The 23,978-nt window shown below is 49.8% G+C and overlaps 1 protein-coding gene and 2 long non-coding RNA genes across 3 annotated transcripts in view; 2 read left to right on the top strand and 1 right to left on the bottom strand.

Moving 5' to 3' along the window:
- The window catches only part of LOC119252974 (UL16-binding protein 1-like), a 40,951-nt gene extending 26,749 nt beyond the window's left edge, over window positions 1-14,202 (bottom strand). The window contains exons 1-2 of the transcript XR_005126958.2: window positions 14,080-14,202; window positions 10,252-10,535 (exon numbers count right to left, since the gene is read on the bottom strand). The gene's annotated coding sequence lies outside the window, so the exon portion shown is untranslated. The remainder of the gene's footprint in view (window positions 1-10,251; window positions 10,536-14,079) is intronic.
- Window positions 14,203-14,611: 409 nt separating this feature from the next.
- LOC129146253 (uncharacterized) lies at window positions 14,612-16,873 on the top strand. The gene is made up of 3 exons (XR_008552815.1): window positions 14,612-14,707; window positions 15,662-15,739; window positions 16,612-16,873. It is a non-coding gene; the product is annotated as an uncharacterized LOC129146253 (long non-coding RNA).
- A 260-nt stretch (window positions 16,874-17,133) lies between these two features.
- Window positions 17,134-22,419, top strand: LOC129146252 (uncharacterized). The gene is made up of 3 exons (XR_008552814.1): window positions 17,134-17,401; window positions 20,241-20,367; window positions 22,185-22,419. It is a non-coding gene; the product is annotated as an uncharacterized LOC129146252 (long non-coding RNA).
- Window positions 22,420-23,978: the final 1,559 nt, after the last annotated feature.

Here is a 23,978-nt window from a genome sequence, read left to right as displayed (position 1 = left end):
GCATTCACTGGGAAGCATTTGCCCAGAGGTTAGTTAATAATGAAAAACAAGACATAACTGTGGCTATTGTCCAAATGGAGCTGATTTATCAATAACTTCATCACAAATTATAAGTGCCGGTCAGTAGTTACTCAGTGCAGGTAGCATAGTCTTTATTGGGTTTTAGGAAATGTGACCATCAACTGTCACTTGGACAATGGAGCTCAGCTCCACACTCAGGCCTGAGATGATCGCACCAAGGGTGGCTCTAAACCTCTTCACAGAGAATTCAGCATCTCCTGAAGGAATTCTGAGGATGACAAAGTCAATCATGAAAAATAACACGACACACCCACCACCTCCTGTCCTACACTGCTTTCTTCCATCCTTAGGCTAAGCTTAAGTATAAAAAGCTAAATTCTGATCATGGACTAGACAGCAACAGGCCAGAGTAGGAGCCTGAAAGCTGGGTCTTGGGATTTCTGAAGAAATTTATGTTTCGGGTTTCTATTTTGTTACATTTTAGGTCATCATATATGTTCTATGTACTGAGCAATTAAAATGTGATGAGATATAAACTATTTCACAGGTGACCGTAGACGGATGAGGTATGGCCACCTGGTAGGATCACCCTCTTTTGATGGCTGAGGAGGCTGAGATCCAGAAAGGTTTACACAACTTGCTCAATTTCTGGTAATTAGCTACTAAAAATATTTATATTTACATAACTCTTAAATGTTATTCCTAAAGTGGTGTTTTAAAATACAGACCTATGATTTTAAATGCTTGAATTAGAAACTCCAGGGTGAGATGTATGTGAAAGTTTATATACTTACAGGAAAAGCCCAGATCCTCCAATATCCATCCTATAATTTCAAAATCATGAAAAGAAATCCCTTTCTAAAGAGCTCCTTTTGCCTCTGAAAGTCAGCCACTTCCTGCCCCCCCCCCACCACTTCCTGTCAGCCTAGGTTGCCTAATGACACAGAAGCAGACAGACCAGTTCTGTCTGTCTCACTCAGAGCAAGCCAGGCCCTGGAGAAACCAGGGCCCAGTGAGCAGGCGCTTTTACTTTCAAACTGGCTGGGAACAGTCTGTGCTGGTCTCCCCACCACCCCTAACCCCCTTCCCAACTCTTCCTCTCTCTCTCCCTGCCCCCAGACCTACTGCCCGTCATGAAGCCAGAAGGTGGGGGCAAGGCCAGGGAGGTGGGGGCATGGGGCTGACAGGCAGGAACAGGGACACTAGACCAGGGCGGGGCGGGCAACCAAGCACAGGGCCCAGCAGCCCAGGTCTCTCCTGCCTCATACTCTGCTCCTCTCAGCAGGGTATTTCAGTATCCTCCTGTTCTGCTCCCCTCTCTGTCTCTGGTGAATCCTCTCACCCTAACCCTGGAATCTCTGGCCTATACCCCAACTCTTGTATGCATACATAAATAAATATTTAAAAAAAAAAAATGTCTGCTATCAGGTACCCTGGAGGTGAGCAGCAGGTGGCCTCCAGGTCTTGGGAGGACAGAGTATGGTCATGACTCAGAAGTCCCAGGCCTCACTGAAGCCCTGTCTCCTGACTCACCTCTGCACAGAAGGATGCGCTTTCAGATCTACTGGGCCCCCTCCTGCTGTTGGGGGGACCAAGAGCTGGACAGTGTGGGGAGGGACAGAGTCTCCACTCCCGTGTGGGGCAGGTGCAAGCCTCCAAGGCCTGGGGTGGGTGCTGTTTCCCTCTAAACCAGGGTCCCTCAGACCTTAGATGACAAAAAGTCTTTGTTCTGAAACCATAGTGTGATTTAGCTCACGTTTTCTTACTGATGTAACATTTGTTCCATTTTTTGGTGTTTCCTCTCTAGACCAGGAGAAAGTAAATGGTCAATCCCTGATGATAAAAAATGAAGTTACTAGTCTACCATACAATGTCCTGCAGAGGTGGGTTTGCAAAGAGCTATGAAGATTTTGGTTTTGAAGCTAATGAAGTTTAATCTTCAGACCAGCCCCTCAATTGCAGAAGCCCCTCCTGGGCCCTTGAAGAGCCCTGTGTGGACTTCTGTGACTTGATCCTTTTGAAAATTGGCGGAAGTGGACTCTAGAAAAAGGGCGGAGCAACATGGCGGCGAGGAGACGCTGCGAGTAAGATCTCCCATTAAAAAAAAATTAATAGGGAGGAAAAGCGGCAGGTCCCAGTGAGAACTGGGACACGGAAGATAAACGGACGACTCCAGCAAACTACCCGAAGAAGAAAGTTGCCATAAAGGAGGACTAGAAGGGAGGAAAGCGCAGAACCCTGCTCCCCTCCTCCACCCACAAAGTCGGCACTCTCCGACCAACAGAAAGGAGGAAAAAACAAACCAAAACGACCAACAAGAACAAACTATGCATCAAGCGGGACTGGGAGTGGAAAGGAACTATTTCAGCCACCACACCCCGTGCGGCGGTGAGCGAATGGCTCCAGGTGCCATTAGAGAACAACAGAGACTCTGGAGACCTGCACACAGCCCCGGGCCGGCCGGTAAGCTTGCGCGGAAAAGTGGCGCGCTTGAAAAGGAAACACAGATCGGGATCACGGCTGCCCAGGTCCCCACGCCTGCGACCTAGGCTTGCGGGGAGACGCGCGGAGGCCCTCACTGAGGTGAAAGTCCCTCACTGAGTAATCAGGAACCAGACGCCCAGGCACGGGAGCGGGGTGCAAAAGGCGCCATTCCCGCGCCACTGAACAGGGCTACAGCCCACGTCCTGGACCTGAGGGCTCTGGAACTCAGACCTGGGGCACAAAATTCGGGGCGTGGGTTCTCCAGGACGGTGGGGCACAAGGCAGACACAGCACTCCAAAGCCGCTGAGGTTTACCCTACCATTCCCACTCTGTTCCCTGTCCCACGGGGTGAAAAAACACCCCCCCAAGGACAATAGGAGAGATCTCTGATGCCACCTAGCAACCAGAAAAAAAAGTCACTAACACCCCATAGAACAGGGAAATTTCTTCAGAAAAGACTGCTTGAAAAGGGCAGAAGGCTCCCGGAGGAGCCAGTGGCCAGCTGGGAAGTTAGCCCACGCCAGGCCCCTTCCGACCAGCAGTCTGAACCCACAGGGGGAGCAGGCACCCACGGCTGGGGCAGACCGGGCGCGCAGAAGAGTGTGCCTGAGACTGGATGCGCAGGGACTGCATCCCGCATCGCCATTTTAGAACAGGGACATTTCTTCAGTAAAGACTGCCTGAAACCAGCAGAAAGCGCCCTCAGAAGCCAGAGATGGCTCCTGGAGGAGCCAGAGGGGAGCAGAGAAGTTCACCCAAGATGCCGGCCAGTCCCAGCAACACAGTGTCCCAATGCATACGACAAATTAGAAAACAGACAGTAGGGAGTAGAAGAACCACACGCAACCTAACAACTTCTCAGGAAAAAAGCACACCACAAAAAGAAAACCACCCCCCAGATTGCAACGACAGTAACTTGGAAGGACTTCTGAGTCTTCCAGAAAGAGAATTTAAAACTGCCATGATTAAAAAAGTGACAGAACTCATAAAGGAAAACAATGATATGAGAAAAATAATCAAATCAGAAGAATGTAATTGAGTCCCTAAAGGGGGAAGCAAAAGAAACACAGGGGATCAAAGAATTAACGGAGGAACTAAAGAACTCTGGGAAAAGCAATGAAAGCAGAATAGATGAAATGGAAGAACAAATAAGTACTCTTGAAGACACAGAAATAAAAAGAACCAAAACAGAAAAGGAAAGAGAAGTACGAAGGAAAAAGACCGAAGAAAGACTTCGGGAACTATCTGACTCCATGAGGAAAGGAAATATAAGAGTCATAGGAATTCCAGAAGGAGAGGAGAGAGATGTAGGAACAGAGAAAATATTCCAGGAGATAATTGAAGAGAACTTCCCAAATGTGAAGAAGGAGCTGAAAATTGATATACAAGAAGCAAGAAGAACACCAAACTTCCACGACGAAAGGAAAAATACAGCAAGACACATAATAGTAAAGCTCCCAAGAAACCAGGACAAGGAAAAAATAATGAAGCTGACAAGAGGGAAGAAACAGATAACATTCAAAGGAAAACCAATCAGGCTGACATCAGACTTCTCTGAAGAAACACTACGGGCAAGGAGAGAGTGGAGGGACATAGTCAACAGACTCCAAGAAAACAGATGCCAACCAAGAATACTCTATCCCGCAAAGCTCTCCTTCCTCTATGAAGAAAGAATAAGGACCTTCCCAGACAAACAGAAACTCTGGAATTTCATTACGACTAAACCCCCACTCCAAAAAATACTACAAGGAATCCTAAAGCCAGAACCTCAGAGGGACGAATAACAATGAAAGAAGGCCAAAAGAAAAAAAAGTTATTAAAAGAATAAATAAAATCAAAGGAAAGACAAACACAATGGCAAATACAGATGCTAACATATCAATATTAACTCTAAATGTAAATGAACTAAACTCTTCAATAAAAAGACACAGAGTTGCAGCCTGGATTAAGAAACAAAACCCAACCTTTTGCTGTCTCCAGGAAACACATTTAGCTACAAAAGATAAAAATAGGCTCAAAGTTAAAGGATGGAAAACAATCCTACAAGCAAATGGACCAAAAAAGAAAGCAGGAACAGCTATACTTATATCAGATAAAACAGATTTCAAACTCAAAAAGATAAAAAGAGACCCCAATGGTCACTACATTATGATCAAGGGGGCAATACTTCAAGAAGAAATGACACTCATTAACATATACTTACCAAACGAAGGAGCACCAAAATATATCAGACAACTGTTGTCCTCTCTGAAAACAGACATCAGAGAAAACACATACGTAGTGGGAGACTTCAACACACCACTATCAATAATGGATAGATCAACAAGACACAAAATAAGTAAAGAAACTAAAGCTCTAAATAAGGACCTAGAGCATTTGGGCTTAACAGCCATCTATAGAACACTAAACCCCATAAAAACGGAGTACACATTTTTCTCAAGCGCACACGGATCATTCTCCAGGATCGATCACATACTGGGGCACAAGACAAACATCAACAGATACACCAAGATTGAAATCATAACAACCATCTTTTCTGACCATGAAGGCATCAAACTAGAAATAAACCATAAAAAGAAGGCAAGGAACTTTCCTACCTCATGGAGATTAAAAACCACACTACTGGAAGACCACTGGACTAATGAGGACATCAAAGAAAAAATTAAAAAATTCTTTGAACTGAATGACAAGGAGGACACCAATATCCTAAATGTATGGGATGCAGCAAAAGCAGTAATAAGAGGAAAATATATAGCAATAGACGCTCACATCAAGAAACAAGAAAGAACTCAAAGAAACAAGCTAATCTCGAAGCTCAAAGATCTAGAAAAAGAACAACAAAAAAAACCCAAAACCAGTAGAAGAAATAATAAAAACCAAAGCAGAAATAAAAGAAATTGAAACTAAAAAAACAATCCAAAAGATCAATGAAACCAAGAGCTGGTTCTTTGAAAAAATCAATAAAATAGACAAACCCCTAGCCAGGCTCACAAAGGAAAAAAGGGAGAAAGCACAAATAAACAGGATCATAAATGAAAGAGGAGAAATCACAATGGACACAGCAGAAATCAAAAGAATAATCAGTAACTACTATGAACAGTTATATGGAAAGAAGTTCAACAATCTAGAGGAGATGGACAAATTTCTACAACTCTACAATCACCCAAAGCTAGATAAAGAAGAAATAGAACACCTAAACAGACCAATTACAAGCAGCGAAATTGAAATGGTAATCAAAAACCTCCCCAAAAACAAAAGCCCAGGACCTGATGGATTTACAAATGAATTCTACCAAACATTCAGAGACTAATTAGTGCCTGTCCTTCACAAACTCTTCCAAAAAATTGAGAAGGAAGGGACAATACCAAACACGTTCTATGAAGCCAACATTACACTAATACCAAAACCGAACAAGGACAACACAAAAAAGGAAAACTACAGGCCAATCCCCCTAATGAACACTGATGCAAAAATCCTCAATAAAATTTTAGCTGTCAGAATCCAACAATGTATCCATAAGATAATTCACCACGACCAAGGAGGATTCATTCCAGGGACACAAGGATGGTTTAACATCTGAAAATCAATCAACGTTATCCAACACATCAACAAAAAGAAATATAAAAACCGAATGACGGGGCCTCCCTGGTGGCGCAGTGATTGAGCACTGGATTGCGAAGCTGCCCGCAGCCTCTGCAGCGCCAGTTCGATCCCCAGCTGCTCCCCGGCCACCAGAGGAGGGTCCCACATGGCCCGCAGACCTCTCCTGCCGCCCGCTGCTCCCCTCGGCAATGTACTTCGGTCCTTCTGTCTGCTCTGCTCCCCGCTCTGGCTCTGGTGAATTCTCTCACCCTCTGGTGCTTCTGACTATACCCAGTGCTTGTATAAATAAATAAACAAATCTTTAAAAAAAAAAAAAACATATGATATCAATAGATGCTGAGAAAGCTTTCAACAAAGTGCAACACCCACTCTTGATAAAAGCCCTTGAAATTCTTGGGATACGAGGAACATACCTCAACATCATAAAGACCATATATGACAAGCCAACAGCCAGTATCATTCTCAATGGTGAAAAGCTGAAAGCAATTCCATTAAGATCTGGAACAAGACAAGGATGTCCACTCTCACCACTGCTTTTCAATATAATACTGGAAGTCCTAGCCAGAGCAATAAGACGAGAAAAACATACAAGGAATCCAAATAGGAAAAGAAGAAGTCAAACTATCACTATTTGCAGATGATATGATAATATACATAGAGAACCCCAAAAACTCCACAGAAAAACTAATTCAACTCATCAATCAGTTCAGTAAAGTGGCAGGATACAAAATCAACACGCAAAAGTCAGTAGCCTTCCTATACACAAACAATAAATCTGAAGAAGAAGAAATAAAAAAAAAACCATCCCTTTTATTATCGAAACAAAAAAAAAATCAAATATTTGGTAATAAATCTAACAAAAGAGGTAAAGGACCTATACAAAGAAAACTATAAAACACTGTTAAAAGAAATAGAAGAAGACACAAAGAAATGGAAAGACATCCCCTGCTCATGGATTGGAAGAATAAACATTATTAAAATGGCCATCCTACCAAAAGCAATATACAGATTCAATGCTATTCCAATCAAAATCTCAATGTCATTCCATTCTTCAAATAAATAGAACAATTATTAATGAAATTCATATGGAATCACAAAAAACCCCGAATAGCCAAAGCTCTCCTGAAAAAAAAAAAAAAGAAGGGAATGGAGGCATCACACTCCCAGACTTCAAACTATACTACAAAGCCATAATCATCAAAACTGCATGAACAAGAACAGACATACAGATCAATGGAATCGAATAGAAAATCCAGAAATAGGGCCTCCCCGGTGGCGCAGTGGTTGAGCGCTGGGTTGAGAAACTGCCCACAGCCTCTGCAGCACCGGTTCGATCCCCGGCTGCTCCCCAGCCACCGGAGGAGGGTCCCACATGGTGCGCAGACCTCTCCTGCTGCCTGCTGCTCCCCTCAGCAGTGTACTTTGGTCCTTCTGCCTGCTCTGCTCCCTGCTCTGGCTCTGGTGAATTCTCTCATCCTCCAGCGCTTCTGACCATACCCAGTGCTTGTATAAATAAATAAATAAATAAATAAATAAATCTTAAAAAAAAAAAAGAAAATCCAGAAATAAACCCACAGATTTATGGTCAACTAATCTTTGACAAAGGAGCAAAGACTATGCATTGGAGCAAAGAAAGTTTGTTCAATAAATGGTGCTGGGAAAACTGGGTTGCTACATGCAAAAGAATGAAGCTTGACCACTACCTCACACCATACACAAAAATCAACTCAAAATGGATTAAAGAACTAAACATAAGATCTGAAACTATAAAATACATAGAAGGAAATATAGGCGAAATATTACATGATATGCACATCAAAGACATCTTTACAGACACATCACCCAAAGCAGTGATAGTGAAGGCAAAGATCAACAGCTGGGACTACATCAAATTAAAGAGCTTCTGCACAGCAAAAGAGACAATAACAAAAACAAAGAGAAACCCCACCGACTGGGAGAACATTTTTGCACCCAACACTAATGATAAAGGACTGATCACAAAAATCTGCAAAGAGCTGATGAGACTCAACAACAACAAAGAAAATAATCCAGTCAAAAAATGGGCAGAAGAGCTAAAAAGAAACTTCTCTGAAGAGGAAATGCAAATGGCCAACAGGCATATGAAAAAATGTTCAACATCACTTGTCATCAGGGAAATGCAAATCAAAACTACCATGAGATACCATCTTACACCAGTGAGAATGGCACATATTAAAAAAACTGGCAACAACAAATGTTGGCGAGGGTGTGGAGAAAAAGGAACTCTCCTGCACTGTTGGTGGGAGTGCAAACTGGTCCAACTACTATGGAGAGCTGTGTGGAGATTTCTGGACCTACTAAACATAGAGCTTCCATATGATCCAGCAATTCCACTCCTAGGTATTTACCCAAAGGACACAGAAACATCAATTCCAATGAACACCTGCACCCCTAGGTTTATAGCAGCACTATTTACAATAGCTAAGCTTTGAAAACAACCCAAATGCCCAAAAATAGATGACTGGATCAAGAAGATGTGGTACATATACACCATGGAATATTACTCAGCGATCAAAAAAGACAAACACATGCAATTTGCAGCAACATGGATGGCGCTGGAAGGGATCATGCTCAGCGAAATAAGCCAAAAAGAAAAAGAAAAATACCGGATGGTCTCACTCATAGCAGGAATCTAGAAAACTTAAATAAGGGACCAAGAAAATGAATAACTATAAGAAAGTGAAAATCAAAATCAACAAAAAACTATGAACCAGAGACACTTTTTGGGGAGTTGGGAGCGGGAGGGGAGGGATTGGGGTCAGAATGGGGGGAGGGTTGCAATTGTATGGGGAATATAAAAATAAAATTTTTTTAAAAAAAAAAAGAAAAGAAAATTGGCGGAAGTGAGACCTTTGCCTTTCACCAGACAGGACAGCCACTATACCTGACGCTCCTCCCACCGGACCTGCCTCTGCATCTCTAGAGCTGGAGCGGCTGCTGCTAATTCATTTCAGTCAGTGAGGTGAAGACCAGTTAGAAATATATTCTTATATATTGTGTTGAGATATTTATAATGTAGTAACAATGTGCAAATACTAACATTTATGTATTCACAGTTCCTCTGTGTGAAGGTAGTTATTGCTGTGCAGAACCCACTTGTCCACAGCACTCATAAGCCTGTGAAAAGGTGCTGGGCATCATTAGCCTCCAGGGAAATGCATATCACACCACCCAGTGAGATGCCCCACATGCTCCGGGGTGGGTGGCACCAGAAAGACAGTGCAGAACATTTGAAACTCTTACTGCCGGTTACACAGGGATGTGAACAAGCTGTAGAACTAATATTTAGCACCCTGCAACTTAGACTAGAAGCACTGGGAATCAAAGTGTTTTCTTAGTTAAAAAAGCATTCAGGGCCTCCCCAGTGGCGCAGCGGTTGAACGCTGGGTTGGGAAGCTGTCCTCAGCCTCTGCAGCACTGGTTCGATCCCCGGCTGCTCCCCGGCCACCAGAGCAGGGTCCCACATGGCCCGCAGACCTCTCCTGCCGCCCGTTGCTCCCCTCAGCAGTGTACTTCGGTCCTTCTGCCTGCTCTGCTCCCCGCTCTGGCTCTGGCGAATTCTCTCACCCTCCTGCGCTTCTGACTGTACCCAGTGCTTGTATAAATAAATAAATAAATCTTAAAAAGAAAAAGAAAAAGAAGTTTTAAAAAAAAAAGTATCCAAATTTTAAACTATGCTTCACTTCTGTATCATACAGAATACGGAGCAAACTTTTTTCCTACCCTTAGCAGAGAGTTGTATCCCTTCCTAAGCATGGGTCAGCTTCCAGCATTTCATCCCTTGTGCTTTCACTGTCATGAAATGTATCTCAGATATTTAGTGACAAGAAAGAAAAGACAGGCAGTGCCCTGTGGATGTGGAGAGAGTGAACCCCTGGGTGTCTGGGAGAGTGTATAGAGATGGAGTCAGTGAGGAGGGTGACAGACACAGTGAGGTCAGGGGGTGTGTGTTGGGCAAGACCTGTTTGTCCGTGATCCTGGAGCTTCCAGAGTGAAATGTGGATGGTCAGGGATGAGGAGCAGGTATTGTCAGATCATGTGGATCTGAAGCAATTTCCACCCCAGGAGGGGGCGTTTATTAAAAACATCTCTTCCAAGCTTACCTCAGGGATCTGAGGTCTTGTCTCCTCTCTGGTCCTGCTGGGCTGGCTGGTCTCCATCACTCCACATTTCCGTGCACTTCTGACAACAGCTGTGAGCACAAGGCAAGATGAGGTCTGCGGACCATCCACACAGATCTGGCCTCCTCAGCCGGGGTCACTATGTCTTCTCTCCTTACATTCATTATTGTTCTTAAGTGTTGTGTCCAGTCTGTCCTTGAGTGCGATTCCACAGAGATAACCACTTAAAATCGACTGCCACGGGTAGAATCTAGAAGACGGTGTTCCTGTTAGGGGGAAAAGGATGTCCTGAGCTAATTCCATACAGGCTTCGTGGACTCCACCCCCACTCCAGACCAAAGCCATCAGGACATTGGGAAAGACAAATCCCATCACCACCAATGGGAAGGTTGCTGGGACCTGAGGGTAAAGTTAAGCAGCCAGGTGTGGTATAAAACCAGACACGTGGGCCTTGGGGGGGTTCCCTTTTGCCTCTCCACCAGCTCGGGGCTCTCGGCCAGCTCTCAGAGTGCCATTGGGTTTCCAGGTCAGCGGATCGGGTAGGACGTATTTAAGACTTTATTTCCCTATTTTCTCCCTGAGTTGTACATTTCCTCATTTCCCCTTCCCTTGTAAATAAACCTTTTATTAACCTTTTGTGTGTGCCTGCAGTAGAGTATTCATAAGTTCCTTTAAAGCGCGCAGGTGAGGACCCACAGCCAGGCAATCCGTTTTATATCGGGGCTGCCCTGTAACATTCCCAGTGTGGAGGGGATGTGGACAAAGTGAACCCCCTGGGTGGCTGGGGAGAGAGACCAAAGATGGAGAGTCAGTGAGGGTGACAGTGTGAGGTGAGGAGGTGTGTTTGCCTGGGAAGACCTGCCTGTCCCTGACCCTGGAGGTTCCAGAGTGAAATGTGAATCTTAGGGAAGAGGAGCAGGAGGGGATGGTGCTAGAGAGCTCGGTGGGGACCTGCTCCCTTGGCTTGTCCAGTCCTTCATCACAGACAGACTAGAAAGCCCTCACAGGGGATAACATGCTATTTTATTTGTTGCATTTTAATTATTTCATTTATTGTACTTAATTATTTTATTTCTTGTATTTCATTTATATTAATTATTTTACTTTTTGCCTTATTTTTAGTTTATTTTAGTTCTTTTTTTATTTAGTTTTGCATAGAACTGGGAAGTAGGCCAGAGGTTGGAGGATTCACTAGAGACAGAGTGGGGAGCAGAACAGGCAGATCTACTGAAATAAACTGCTAAGGGGAGCAGCAGGGAGACAGCAAGATCTGGAAATTGAACTCAGGCGCCATCCTGTGGGCGATTGCGGTGGCAGGAGATGGAAGTCACCAGGGAGGCCCTATTTTAGTTCTTGTATGATTTTATTTAAATTATTTTATTTATAATATTTTAAGGATTTCTTTTTTAATTTTTCGTTCTCTTTATCTTAGTATTTTATTTTAGTTCATTTTCTTCCTTGTATTCCCAAGTACAGCACACCTAGGAGTGCTTACTTTCTTCTTTTAAATAAAGTTTTCTTTACTTTCTTTTAAAGATTTATTTATTTATGCATAAAAGAACTGGAGTACAGGCAGAGGTGTGGCGGATGAGAGGATTCACCAGAGACAGAGTGGAGAGCCGAAGGGGCAGACTGACTGAAACACACTGCTGAGGGGCGCAGCAGGGAGACAGGACAGGTCTGCTGCACCACTAGGGCAGCTCCCTGGCCGGCCTGGGATCTTCTGCAGGCTGCAGCCTGTGCATAGTGTCACAGTGCTGTGCTTAACCCCTCGTGCCACCAGGGAGGTCCTCTTAACTTAACCAAAGTTTGTTTCTCTTTGCTTACTTATCTCAAATGTCTGTGAATTCCGTTTTATGGCTTCGTAGGATAAGAACCTGCGCTGATTTAAGGGCTAAAACAACAGGGCACATGGACTCCGCCCACACAGAGATCAGTTAGTCTGGAGTCCCCACTGTGGGAGTTGGCTCAGCCCCCCAGTGACCAACAGCGACCAACAGCAAAGGGTGGCTGGAGGCCAGGGCGAGGCCTGGCAGCAGGAGGCTTGGCCCGAGACTGCGCATGCGGGGTGGGCAGGGGGGGGGAGGCGGCGGGGGGGGGGGGGGGGGGGGGGGGGGAGGCGGCTGGGGGACGGCGGGGGGGGGGCGGGGGGGGGGGGAGGCGGGGGTGCGGGGGGGGGGGGTGCGGGGGAGGGAGGCGGGGGGAGGCGGGGGAGGGGGGGGAGGCGGGGGGGGAGGCGGGGGGGAGGCGGGGGGGGGGGGGGCGGGGGGGGGGGGGAGGGAGCCGCACTGGGGTCGGTGCGTGGAGGGGGCACGGGTGGGGGTGCATATCCATGCACTCTGGGAGGCTGGTGGGGTGGCAGCGCCCTGGATCAGGGACTTAAGGCCCTGGTGGAGCTGGTGACAGAGCTTGGGGCCCGCAGCCCAGGCCTCCCCTGTCTCACACTGCTCCCCTCAGCTGGGTATTTCAGTATCTGTCTGTTCTGCTCCCCTCTCTGTCTCTGGTGAATCCACTCATCCTGACCCTGAAACCTCTGGCCTGCACCCCAACTCTTGTACGCATACATAAATACTTGAAAAAGAAAAAGGAAATGCTGATGATCAGCGCCACTGGAGGTGGGCAGCACACTGGCCTCCTGGTCTTGGGAGGACACAGTCTGGTCAGGACTCAGGAGAGAAGTCTCGGGCCTCACCCAAGCCCTGACTCCTGATCCACCACTTCCTGGCGGGGAAGGAAAGCGGAAGCGCCCATTGGCCGTGGGGGGGCAAGGGGGGAGAAGGGAAGCAGGGGGGGTGAGGGAGGGGAAGAGCCTGGAGGGGCCAGGGTGGGGGCAGGGGGAGGAGAGCCACTTAAGGTGGGGGGGGGAGGTGGTCATGCAGGGGGGTGGGGGAGGGGAAGTGGTAGGGGAGTGGAAGTGGGGGGGGCAGGGCGGCCTGGAGCAGGGAGGTAAGGCCCTGGCTATCAAGCTCTGGGCAGCAGCCCAGGCCTCTCCTGTCTCACACTCCGCTCCCCTCCGCGGGGTGTTTCAGAATCCTCTGCTCTGCTCCCCTCTCTGTCTGGTGAGTCCCCAGCAGAGCAGGCCCGTCTTGTGAACACCCTGCTGAGGGCGCGGCGGGGAGACACAGAGGTCTGGGGATGGACTCAGGCCACCCCATGGGTTCCCCCCGGGAGGTGGTGGTAGTCACCAGGGAGGCCATTTTAGTTCTTGTACGATTTTATTTAAATTATTTTATTTATAATATTTTAAGGATTTCTTTGTGATATTTTCATTCTTTTTATCTTAATGTTTTATTTTAGTTCATTTTCTTGTGTTGGGTTTTCTCTCCTCACCCAAGTCACATGGACCCACCAGACGCCGGGCCAGGGTGACGGGCTGGGGTGAGTCCAGGGCAGGTGGGGGTGACCGGGCAGCTGCGGGGACGGCGCGGGCAGGGCCTCGGGGAGTTCCAGGGGCTTCTGGATCAGGGCAGGGGCGTCTGAGAGGCGCCCACCAGACACCCCAGAGACGAGGCAGAGAGTCCGGGAGGAGCAAACACAGCAGGTGACCCTGGAGAGAACAGCCCTGAGCTCGGGCGCTGAGGGGAGAGCGGGGGTGGGAGTAGGGATGGGGGGAGGACGCGCCCCCCCGGAGCAGAGCCGCGGGAGACAGCGCCGCCCCAGAGCAGGGTGCTGGGAACAGGGAGAAAAGGGTAAACACCCCCAGACCCGGCCCCCCGGGGCCTCCTGCCCCCCAATACAGCGACCCGGAAGTCCTGACTTTCTCCCTGAAATAAACTTTCCACCTTAAAGTTGCTTCTCTCTGTCACTCACCTGAGCGCCTGCGAATTCCTTGTCACGGCTGGTGGGACGAGACCCTGTGGCGATTCGGGGGCTCCGTCCCCGGCGCGGGGACCCAGCACCCCGGGGCGTCGGCGTCCGGAGTCCGGGAGAGTCCGGGAGAGTCTGCGGTGGGGGAGGGGCGGGCACCGGCTTTTCTCGGGGGCGGGGCCGGAAGCGGGCGGGGCCGGCGAGGAGCTTCTAGAGTCTGGGGAACAATCCTCGTCGGGTGCGCGGGATTGTCCGGCGCGAGCGCGCAGCAGCAGCCCCCCCGCCCCCCCCGCCCCCCCCCCGGGATCCTCCTCCCCGCCTCGCGCGGGGACCGCCCGGCTCTCACGGGTGCAGTCGCAGGACCCGCCCCGCTCGGCCCCGGACAAAAGCGCAGGCGCCCCGCGGGCGTGGGGTTGGGTGACGGGGGAGGAAGTTTCCAGACTTTCCGCTGGGATTCTGCTCCCCGGCGCCTGGAGGGGTCGCCGCGGGCGGGGCAGGGGCGGGAGGAGCGTCTTCCTCTCCTGAGCCCCGGGGCTGTCCCGGGGCGCCTCGCGGAGACGGGGTGACTGGGCGCGAGTTCTCAGCCTGGGATTCCAGGGAAACCCTAAGCCACTCCAGAGAGAAATAAAAGGTTATTGAGAAGGGGGTGCAGAGCAGAGGGCGACGGCGCGAAGGCAGGGAGCAGGCGAGCAGCGGGAGGTCAATCACTCAATACACATCTCGCCAACGTGCGGCATCGCGGCGCCAGCCCGGTCCGCGGACCCCAGAAGCACCCCAGGGGCTCGTCTCTCCCTCTGGGAGCCGCAGAGCGGCCTGTCCCGGTCCCGCCCACCCGCCCTCGGGGAGTCCGGCTCGAGCCTTCCGGGTCGTGCGGCTCAAGGGCCGCGTGTGAACAAGGTGACCCCAGGGATTCCCTCCTCGGGAGGCGGCGCTGGGGCTGGGCCTCAGCTGCTATGAGGGGCGGGGGTGCTGCCGCCTCAGCTGGGCTGACGGACCCTGGGGAGCCTTGGGGAGAGAAAATCCTCATTTAGAAGAAGAGTTGGAAAGACCAGGAGTGGGGGAAATAGATGGGAAGATGAGCAAGTGGAGGGAGGAAAGGGGGGGGAATAGAAAGTTGTAGCTGCTGGGGGAGGAGAGGAGCTCACAGATCCCCCCTGCCCCCCCCCAACACACACAACCCTGCCAACTGGAGAAGGGGTTTTATGGCGCTGTGCAGAGGAGAAAGGAGAGGGGTTATTCCAAGTACATGTTAGGGGTCGGTTTGTTCTCTTACATCGTGGTTAATTTTTGGCAGTCTTTGATGTCCCTCTGCTGTACTCCTGCTACTTTTCCCTCCACCACAGCAGCCATGAGCCCTCACCACAATCCGGGTGCTCTTTGCTCCACGTATTTGTTTTTTTAATGACTGTTATAGTTAAATACTTGCAAAATTCTTTGTTACCACTGCTGAGCTCTTTCTAAGGTCGTCCTTAGTAATTGGGAGGAAGAGTGAATAGTGTCCACTCTAGTTATGTATAAATTCTACCCCAGGTGTCACTCCAGGCACAGGTAACTCTCACCAGTTGCTCTCTTCCCCTCTCAGCAGGAATGGCCCTGGCATCTCACACCCTGTGTTTTCTTTTGCTGCTGCCCCTGCTGGGACCAGCCTGGAAGACTGTGGGCTGTGAGTGTCCTGGGGTCTCCTGGGGAGGAGGGTAGAGGGAGGACCTGAGCAGAGGGACTTGGGGCAGGTCTCAGCAGGGGGCGCCTGTTCCCTTCTCTGAGAGAGAGCCAGGGTGTGGTCTGTGCAGACAGGCTCCTGGGGATATTACACCCAGGTCTCCAAACTCAGCCTAAGACACCTTCTGTCCCCTTGGGCTCACAGGAGGCAGCTCACCCTCCTGCCTGCCCAGTCCCAACTTCTCCTCCAGGAGCCTTTCCTGAAAATGGGGACCATCATGACGTTCCTCATCTCCTGTGGTGTCTTTTCCTCTTTTCTGTAGAAAGTCCTCTCAGTGAGATAGTAAGTCCTAGGAGAACAGACAGGGTCTTGTATTCTTGTGCCTCAAAACTCAGAATATGGGGCCTCCCTGGTGGCACAAGGGGTTAAGTCACAGACTATGAAGCTATCCACAGCCACTGCCGCAGGAGTTTGATCCCCAGCCAGACAGGGAACTACCCACATGGCACAGGCCTCTCCTGTCTCACCTGCTGCTCCCCTCAGCAGTGTGTTTCAGTGGATCTGCCTGTTCTGCTCCCAACTCTGTCTCTAAATCCTCTCACCTCCCTCCCCACACCTAGCCTATACCCCCCCCCAGTTCTCCTATGCATTAATAAATCTTAAAAAAAAAAAAAACCTCAGAATGTGACTGAAGCTAGTCATCAGCGTTATCCTCCAGGGCACAGGAGGGTCCATGGTGGCTTCAGAGTATTTAACCCCCAGAGAGTTCAAGGTGGAGCAGCACTGAGATGATGGGGGGCTGGAGGGAGACCCCTCCCTCTGCAGCAGGCCCTGCCCAGGGCCCCCAGGGCCTGAACTGAGTTTTTCTCTCATAGCTGCTGCTCATTCTCTTTGCCTCAACCTCACTGTCACATCTCACTCCCCACCTGGGCAGCCCTGGTGTGCAGCCCAGGGCTCAGTGGATGGAAACCCTTTCATTCAGCACGACTGTGACAGCCACAAGGTCATGCCTCTGGGTCCCCTGGGGGAGAAGGTAAAGGCCACCGAGACATGGACACACTTGACCCAGACACTGGGAGAAGTGGGGAGAGAGCTCAGCATGATCCTGCCTGACATCAGACTGGAGAAAAACTGGAACAAGAGTGAGTGTGGGGAGGGGCAGACAGGTGGAGACAGGGCCAAGAGGGGAGGGAGAAGCCCAGGGGGAATGTGCTTTGTGTGAAAACTGAACACTGTCCCACCTTAGACACTCGTGAACCTGATGGGCAAGGAGGGGCAAGACCTGGAGAGAGAAACCCAGGCCCCTAACTGTGCAGAGACACTGACCCCCACGCCCTACTTGGGGTTATGGGGCAACCACAGTGACCGAGGTGTTTGTGTGTGGATGGCAGGTCCCCCCACCCTGCAGGCCAAGCTGTCTTGTCAGCGTGAAGCACATGAGGCTCTGGTGCATCCTGGGAGTTCAGCATCAATGACATAGGGTCCGCCTACTTGATGTGATGACTGGGAAGTGGTCGGCCATTGGCCCTGGAGCCAGCGGGGTCAGGGAGGAGTGGGAGAACAACCAGCAGCTGACAGAGTATTTGAGGAAGATCTCCAGGGGAGACTGCAGTCACTGGCTTCGGGAATTCCTACCACACTGGGAGGATATGCTGGAGCCCTCAGGTAACTGAGCAGGGCGGGAGGATGTGGGAACTTAAGGCTCTGACCTTTCTTGGGGGGTGTGAGTGTGTGACTGAAAGTGATGGGTGGATCATCTGATTTCTTGATGGGTGGACTCCTGTCTGCAGATTCAGAGACCCCATAGGATCACACTTCCTCCTCTCTAGAAGCATTGGGAACAAAGTGTTTTCTTGATTAAAAACCCATCCAAAGTTTAATTATGCTTCACTTCTGTATCATACATAATATGGAACAAACATTTTTCCTATGCATTAGCAAAGAGTTGTATTCCTTCCTAAGCATGGGTCAGCTTCCGGCATGTCATCCCTGTGCTTTCACTGTCAGGAAATGTATCTGAGATGTTCAGTGAAAAGAAAGAAAAGACAGGCAGTGCCCAGTGTAGGGGGGATGTGGAGAGAGTGAACCCCTGGGTGTCTGGGAGAGTGTATGGAGATGGAGTCCAGTGAGGAGGGTGACAGACAGTGTGAGGTAAGGGTGTGTCTGCTGGGGAAGACCTGCTTGTCCATGATCCTGGAGCTTCCAGAGTGAATTGTGGACCATCAGGGTTGAGGAGCAGGTATTGCCAGATCATGTGGAGTTTCCATTTTTAATTTTGAAGCAATTTCTATCACAGAAGGTGGTGTTTTTAAAAAATACCTTCCAGGCTTTCCTTGGGGTTCAAAACTATGGTCTCCTGGTTCTCGATCAGTCCACATATCAGTGCCCTTTTTTTTTTTTTTTTTATAGAGGCATGTTTTATTTATTTATTTGTTTGTTTGTTTGTTTTGTTCATACATGCACTGGGTACAGTCAGAAGCGCAGGAGGGTGAGAGAATTCACCAGAGCCAGAGCGGGGAGCAGAGCAGGCAGAAGGACCGAAGTACACTGCTGAGGGGAGCAGCGGGCGGCAGGAGAGGTCTGCGCGCCATGTGGGACCCTCCTTTGGTGGCCGGGGAGCAGCCGGGGATCGAACCGGCGCCACAGAGGCCGTGGGCAGCTTCGCAACCCAGCGCTCAACCGCTGCGCCACCGGGGAGGCCCATATCAGTGCACTTTTAACAAAAGCTGTGAGCACAAGGCAAGAGGAGGTATGAGGACCATCCACACAGGTCTGGCCTCCTCAGCCGGGGTCACTGTGTCCTCTCTCCTTGCATTCATCATTGTTTTTAAGTGTTGTGTCCAGTCTGTCCTTGAGTGGGATTTTTCAGAGATAACCAATGTTGATTGGCAGGGGTGGAATCTAGATGATGGCATCCCAGTGTGAAGCGGATGTGGACAAAGTGAACCCCCTGTGGCTGGAGAGGGAGTCTGGAGATGGAGAGTCAGTGAGGGTGACAGTGTGAGGTGAGGGGGTGTGTGTGTCTGAGAATTCCTGCGTGTCCCTGACCCTGGAGGCTCCAGAGTGAAATGTGGACCATTAGGAAAGAGGAGCAGGAGGGGATGGTGCTAGAGAGCTCAGTGGGGACCAGCTTCCTTGGCTTGTCCAGTCCTTCATCACAGTCAGACTAGAGTGGCCTCACAGGGAAAAATATTTTGTTTTATTAAATTATTTCATTTATTATACTTAGTTATCTCTTCGTTTTCATTTAATTCTTTTACTTGTTGCTTTATTTTTTAATTTTAGTTATTTTTTATTTTATTTAGTTTTGTGTAGAACTGGGGTGTAGACCAGAGGTTGGGGGGTGAGAGGATTCACCAGAGACATAGTGGGGAGCAGAACAGGCGGATCTTCTGAAATTCACTGCCGAGGGGAACATCGGCTGAGACAGGAGAGGTCTGCTGTGCCATGTGGGTAGCTTCCTGGCCAGAGATTCAACTCAGGCCATTCTGTGGGTGTTTGCTTTGGCAGGTGGTGGTAGGTCACCAGGGATCATATCACTTATATGATACTATTTAAATTACTTTATTTATAGTATTTTAAGGATTTTTAAAAATTTTTCATTCTTTTATCTTAATATTTTATTTTATTTCATTTTCTTTTACTGAGTTTTCTTTCCTTACCCAAGTTACATGGACCCACCAGATGACGGACCAGGGTGATAGCGGCCGGTGTGAGTCCAGGGCAGTTAGGTGTCATCAGGCAGCTGTAGGGACAGCACAGGCAGGGCCTCTGGAGAGTTAAAGTGGCATCTGGGTAAGGACAGAAACATGAGTGACTTACTCTTGAATGTCCCAGGGGGACTGCAAGATGTGGCTTCAGCAAGTGGCAGTGCACCAGGAGATTCCAGGGAAGACAGGTGTGGGGAAGGAAGTGTGGATTTCTGACATGAGTGTGTGTGTGTGTGAGAGAGAGAGGGGGAGACTGGGTGTGAGTCTGCCTGTGGGAGCAGCTGATCCTGCGCAGGGAGCGGCACTCAGGAGACCCTGGTCACAGGGCTGTTCTCCCTCCTTCCCCTTCTCCTCCCGCCGTCTCTCCCCCTGGGACATTGCTCTGGGGATTCTCGCTGACCCCACACACGAGGGAGTCATGCTCTTTTCGAGATTTTCTTCTTACTCTTCCTTCTCTGAGAAACCCTCTCTCTGTCTCACCTGCTGTGTGTCTGCAGTCCGTCCTGTCCGCCTCGCGTGCCAGCTCCTGAGAGGACTCTCTGCACCCTCTCCTGGGCCCTCCTCTGTCACAGCAGGGATGACTGATGAGAGGTCACCCCAGTTCCCTTCACTGTGTGAGCCCCTGGGGGACCCACCTCCTGTCTCTGGCCACCCCAGGCCTGTCACTGCGCCCCCAACAGTAGAGGAGTAGAGCGTCCTCCTGTGTGCTGGACCTGGACCAGCAGGCGGCGAGGCGGCCTCTTCTCTCATATGGGGTCTGGTTGAGGGTTTTCACTCTTGGGTTTCCATTGCAGCAACACCCACCACAGCACCTGTCACTGTCACTTCCGAGGCCACAACTATGAGCCACATGCCCTGGCTGTTCCCTGTGATCCTCCTCCCCTGCATGTTCCCACCTGGAATCATGGGTTTACACTGAAGGTACTGGGGGCAGAATAGAGTGGGATGGGATGGGCAGAGGACTGGGTGTGAGGGAGGGTGTGGAATTTCCAGTCTTACCCCATCCCCTCCCTGAACCTGCTCATGGTGGATTGAAACCAGGTGAGAAGGGCTCATGTCACCTGAGCAGAACTTGGACAAGCTCAGCCCTGAGTGCCTAGGTGTCCTCACTGTAAATCCAGAGGGCGGGATGGGACACCAAGGCTTATGTAGTTCCAAAACACACTGCTAAAGTTATGAAATAACTGTGGATCATTGTGAGTAAAAATTATTAAAGAAGTAATAATTAAGCACACAGGGCGTGCATATTCCTGAGATTCCAGCAGAAAGATGAAGGAATAGCACGCACATTCCTAGTCATATTCATATTTTTCTCTCAAATAGTTACAATTTTTTTCACAATCAAGATTTATTTGAAACAAACAAATTCCAAAATACTTCTGCCCCGAAAAACAGTAGTGTTTCAGAAGCCTCTAGAAATGTTCTTGTTGCCTCACTACAATTAGTTTTAGTAAGTATTAGACAAATAATAGGGGAAAATAGTCTAAAACACTAGCAAATTTTAATTTACTGTAAGTGGAGACCTGTAAAGTTTATCAAAAGAAATAGGACAATTTGTCAAAAAAAAAAAAATCAGGGTGAGGTAAATTGATTTCTCTGGGTCTTGGCACAACAGCCCTGCATTCTTCCCCCATGACCAAAGTATTTGTAGCCCACAGTTGCAAAAGAAACATTTACCCCAAGGTCACGGCCTATTGGGCTAAGTTGCCTCATCAGTCATGTTATGAATATAGGTTATCTATACCATCCTCAGTGGGTGTATCTGATACTACCGAAGATTCCCTTTTTTTTTAATGAATTATTTTATTTATTTGTGCACACAAGAACTGAGGTGTAGGCCAGAGGTGTTGGAAGTGAGAGTATTTACCAGAGACAGAGTGGGGAGCAGAGCAAGCGCTGAAATACTGCTGAGGGGAGCAGGGGTTGAGACAGGAGAGGTCTGCTGTGCCATGTGAGTAGCTCCCTGGCCTGAATCAAACTCAGGCAGCAGTGGCAGGTGATAGCTTGATAGCACTGGGACTTAACCCCTGGCCACCAGGGAGGCCCCTGAAGATTCATTTACTCCACTCATCTGTAGACAACTAGTAGGGCAATTCCTGCGTCAATCACTCCATTTATTTATTTTTCCCACTGAGGAAAGAATGCACCAAATACATTACAATGACAAAGATTCAGTTTATCAACTTTTAAACCCAAACTTCACATTATTTTTTTAAACAATTGTCAAAACTTACTAAGTTGCCAGCATTGGTGCACAACTAAAACATCCTCAATTTATATCCAGCCAGAAGTGTAGTGTCTCAATGCATTCATAACTTCACTAAATACGGGGCGGGGTGGGGGGGAGTATAATTATTTTTATGGAAGATTTCCACTCCTGGCAATGCTGACTTCACAGCAGCCTGACACTACTTGGCTCACATGTCAAACACAATGGAAAAGCAGGTCCTGGCTGAGATCAGTGCATGAAAGAGTCACGGCCACCTTGGATCATGCTTAATAAAAAAATCAAAGGGCGTGCAGAGATTTACAACTATTTTAAAGACAAAAAATTATGATACTATTATGTGGTCTCAATAATGAGTTGTTTAAAAATACTTTAGATTAAGTACAATTATACAGAAAGTTGAGTTCATTTGAAATCTTCAAAAACTGTCCCTGTTAATCCTCAAACGATGCATGTGATCTTTCACATTTCTGTTTAATGAATGCTTTGAATTATTTTTCTCCAAACACAGGAACTGCTCCACCTTCTTCAACTTCTACTCTCTTGACCATTCTCTACAATTCCCCCGTGGTCTTCTTCTTGCCATTAGCTATTTTAGTGACGTTGGCACATATTTGCTAGGGGCGGTCTCTTCCACCAAAAAGAAGTGAGGTCACCACCTAGTGACACAGAGGAAGTGAACTCTGTTTCAGAAGAGGAAACTCCCCTGCAGAAGATGGAAATCCACCAAAGCAAGGATGAGGAGGCAAAACAAGGATGAGGAGGGAGGGGTGTGTGTAGGGGTAGGGGGGTGGGGTGGGGGGGTGGCTGGAGTGTAACAGTCTCATCTTTGTGGTCCCGCTGGGCGCGCTGGTCTCAATCACTCCACATTTCTGTGCACTTCTGACAAAAGCAGTGAGAACAAGGCAAGACAGGTCTGCAGACCATCCACACAGATCTGGCCTCCTCAGCCGGGGTCACTATGTCTTCTCTCCTTGCGTTCATCATTGTTCTCAAGTGTGGTGTCCTGTCTATGCTTGAGTGGGATCTCGTAGAGATAACCGCTTAACGTGGACTGGCAGGGGTAGAAGAATCTAGATAACGGTGTTCTGAGTGTGGAGTTGATGTGGGGAAAGTGAACCCCCTGGGCGTCTGGGGAGACAGTAAGGGGATGGAGTCAGTGAAGGTAACAGTGTGCGATTGTAGAAGGTGGCAGACCCCTTAGGGCCCTAGCTTCCGCAGCTTCAAGCAGGCGTTAGACAAAAGGGACGTTCCAGTCCATGTTCAAGACAATGAGGGGCCGAGTTCCCCGTAACACCCGCCCGGGTTTTGTGTGAGCGCGCGAGGGCGGGCGGGGCTGGTGTCTCTCTGTCCCGGGGCGGGTGTGTCCCCCTAGGGGCGGTTCTGAAGAAATTAAGGAGGCGTTTCCCTGCCCTTGTCTGGGCCAATGCACAGCTAGAGACTCGCCTGGCGCCAGCTGCCCGGTGAGTCCTTCCCCCGGCCTCGCGGGGGACCCCCGGCCCTCACAGGTGCCGTCGCGGGACCCGCGCCCCTCGGCCCGGACGGCGGCGCTTCGCCCCGCGGGCGTGGGGTTGGGGGGCAGGAGGGGAGCTGGGTCGACTCGGCGATTCTCACATTCCTAGAGGCCCCCCCCCCCGTATGGCGGAGTTTGTCCCTCGCGTCGGGCTCCAGATCCTGCTGCTGCTGCTGCTGCGGCGCGGTGCGTGGGGGGGCTCTCGGCGGTGAGTGTCGCGGGTGGGGTGTCGGGACGCGGGGTGTCGGGGGCGGGGTGTCGGGGCGCGGGGTGTCGGGGGCGGGGCGGGCGAGTCCCAGTCAGAGCCGCGGGGCGAGCCCCGGCGCTGCGGGTTCACCGAGCGCGCCCCGGAGTCGCGCGGGACGGGGCACCCCTCGCCTCTCATCGCGCCCCAGGTCGGGGCCCGCGACTCTCCCCTGCCCCCGGGAAGGGACTCTGGGAAAGGCCGGAACGTGCGCTCGCTCCGCTGACAGCGGGACACGGCCCCCACCAGCCCTGCTGTCCGCGGGGACTTGGCTCCGCTCTGGACACGGGCAGAGGCCGGTGTGGTTGGGATGGGGTGTCAGGCTCCCCACCACCCCGCTAGTGCTCCATGCTGGTCTTACTTCTGGAAATGAAGCGCTCAGCACCGGGAGGGCCCCCCCACCCCAGTCAGTCCTGCCTGGCCGTTTCCGATGCTGCAGCGACGCCCACTGGCCACTCCGGCACAGGCATCCGCGACAGACCTCAGGTTCCCCATCAGTGGTTCCTGTCCTTAGCTCCACACGTGCCCTCCCCTCGCTGCTGGGCCCT

This window comes from Talpa occidentalis, unplaced genomic scaffold (genome assembly GCF_014898055.3).
Source record: "Talpa occidentalis isolate TD23 unplaced genomic scaffold, MPIMG_talOcc4v2.1 talOcc4.2, whole genome shotgun sequence".
Taxonomy (NCBI): Eukaryota; Metazoa; Chordata; class Mammalia; order Eulipotyphla; family Talpidae; genus Talpa; species Talpa occidentalis.
This window is presented reverse-complemented; position numbering and strand designations above follow the sequence as displayed.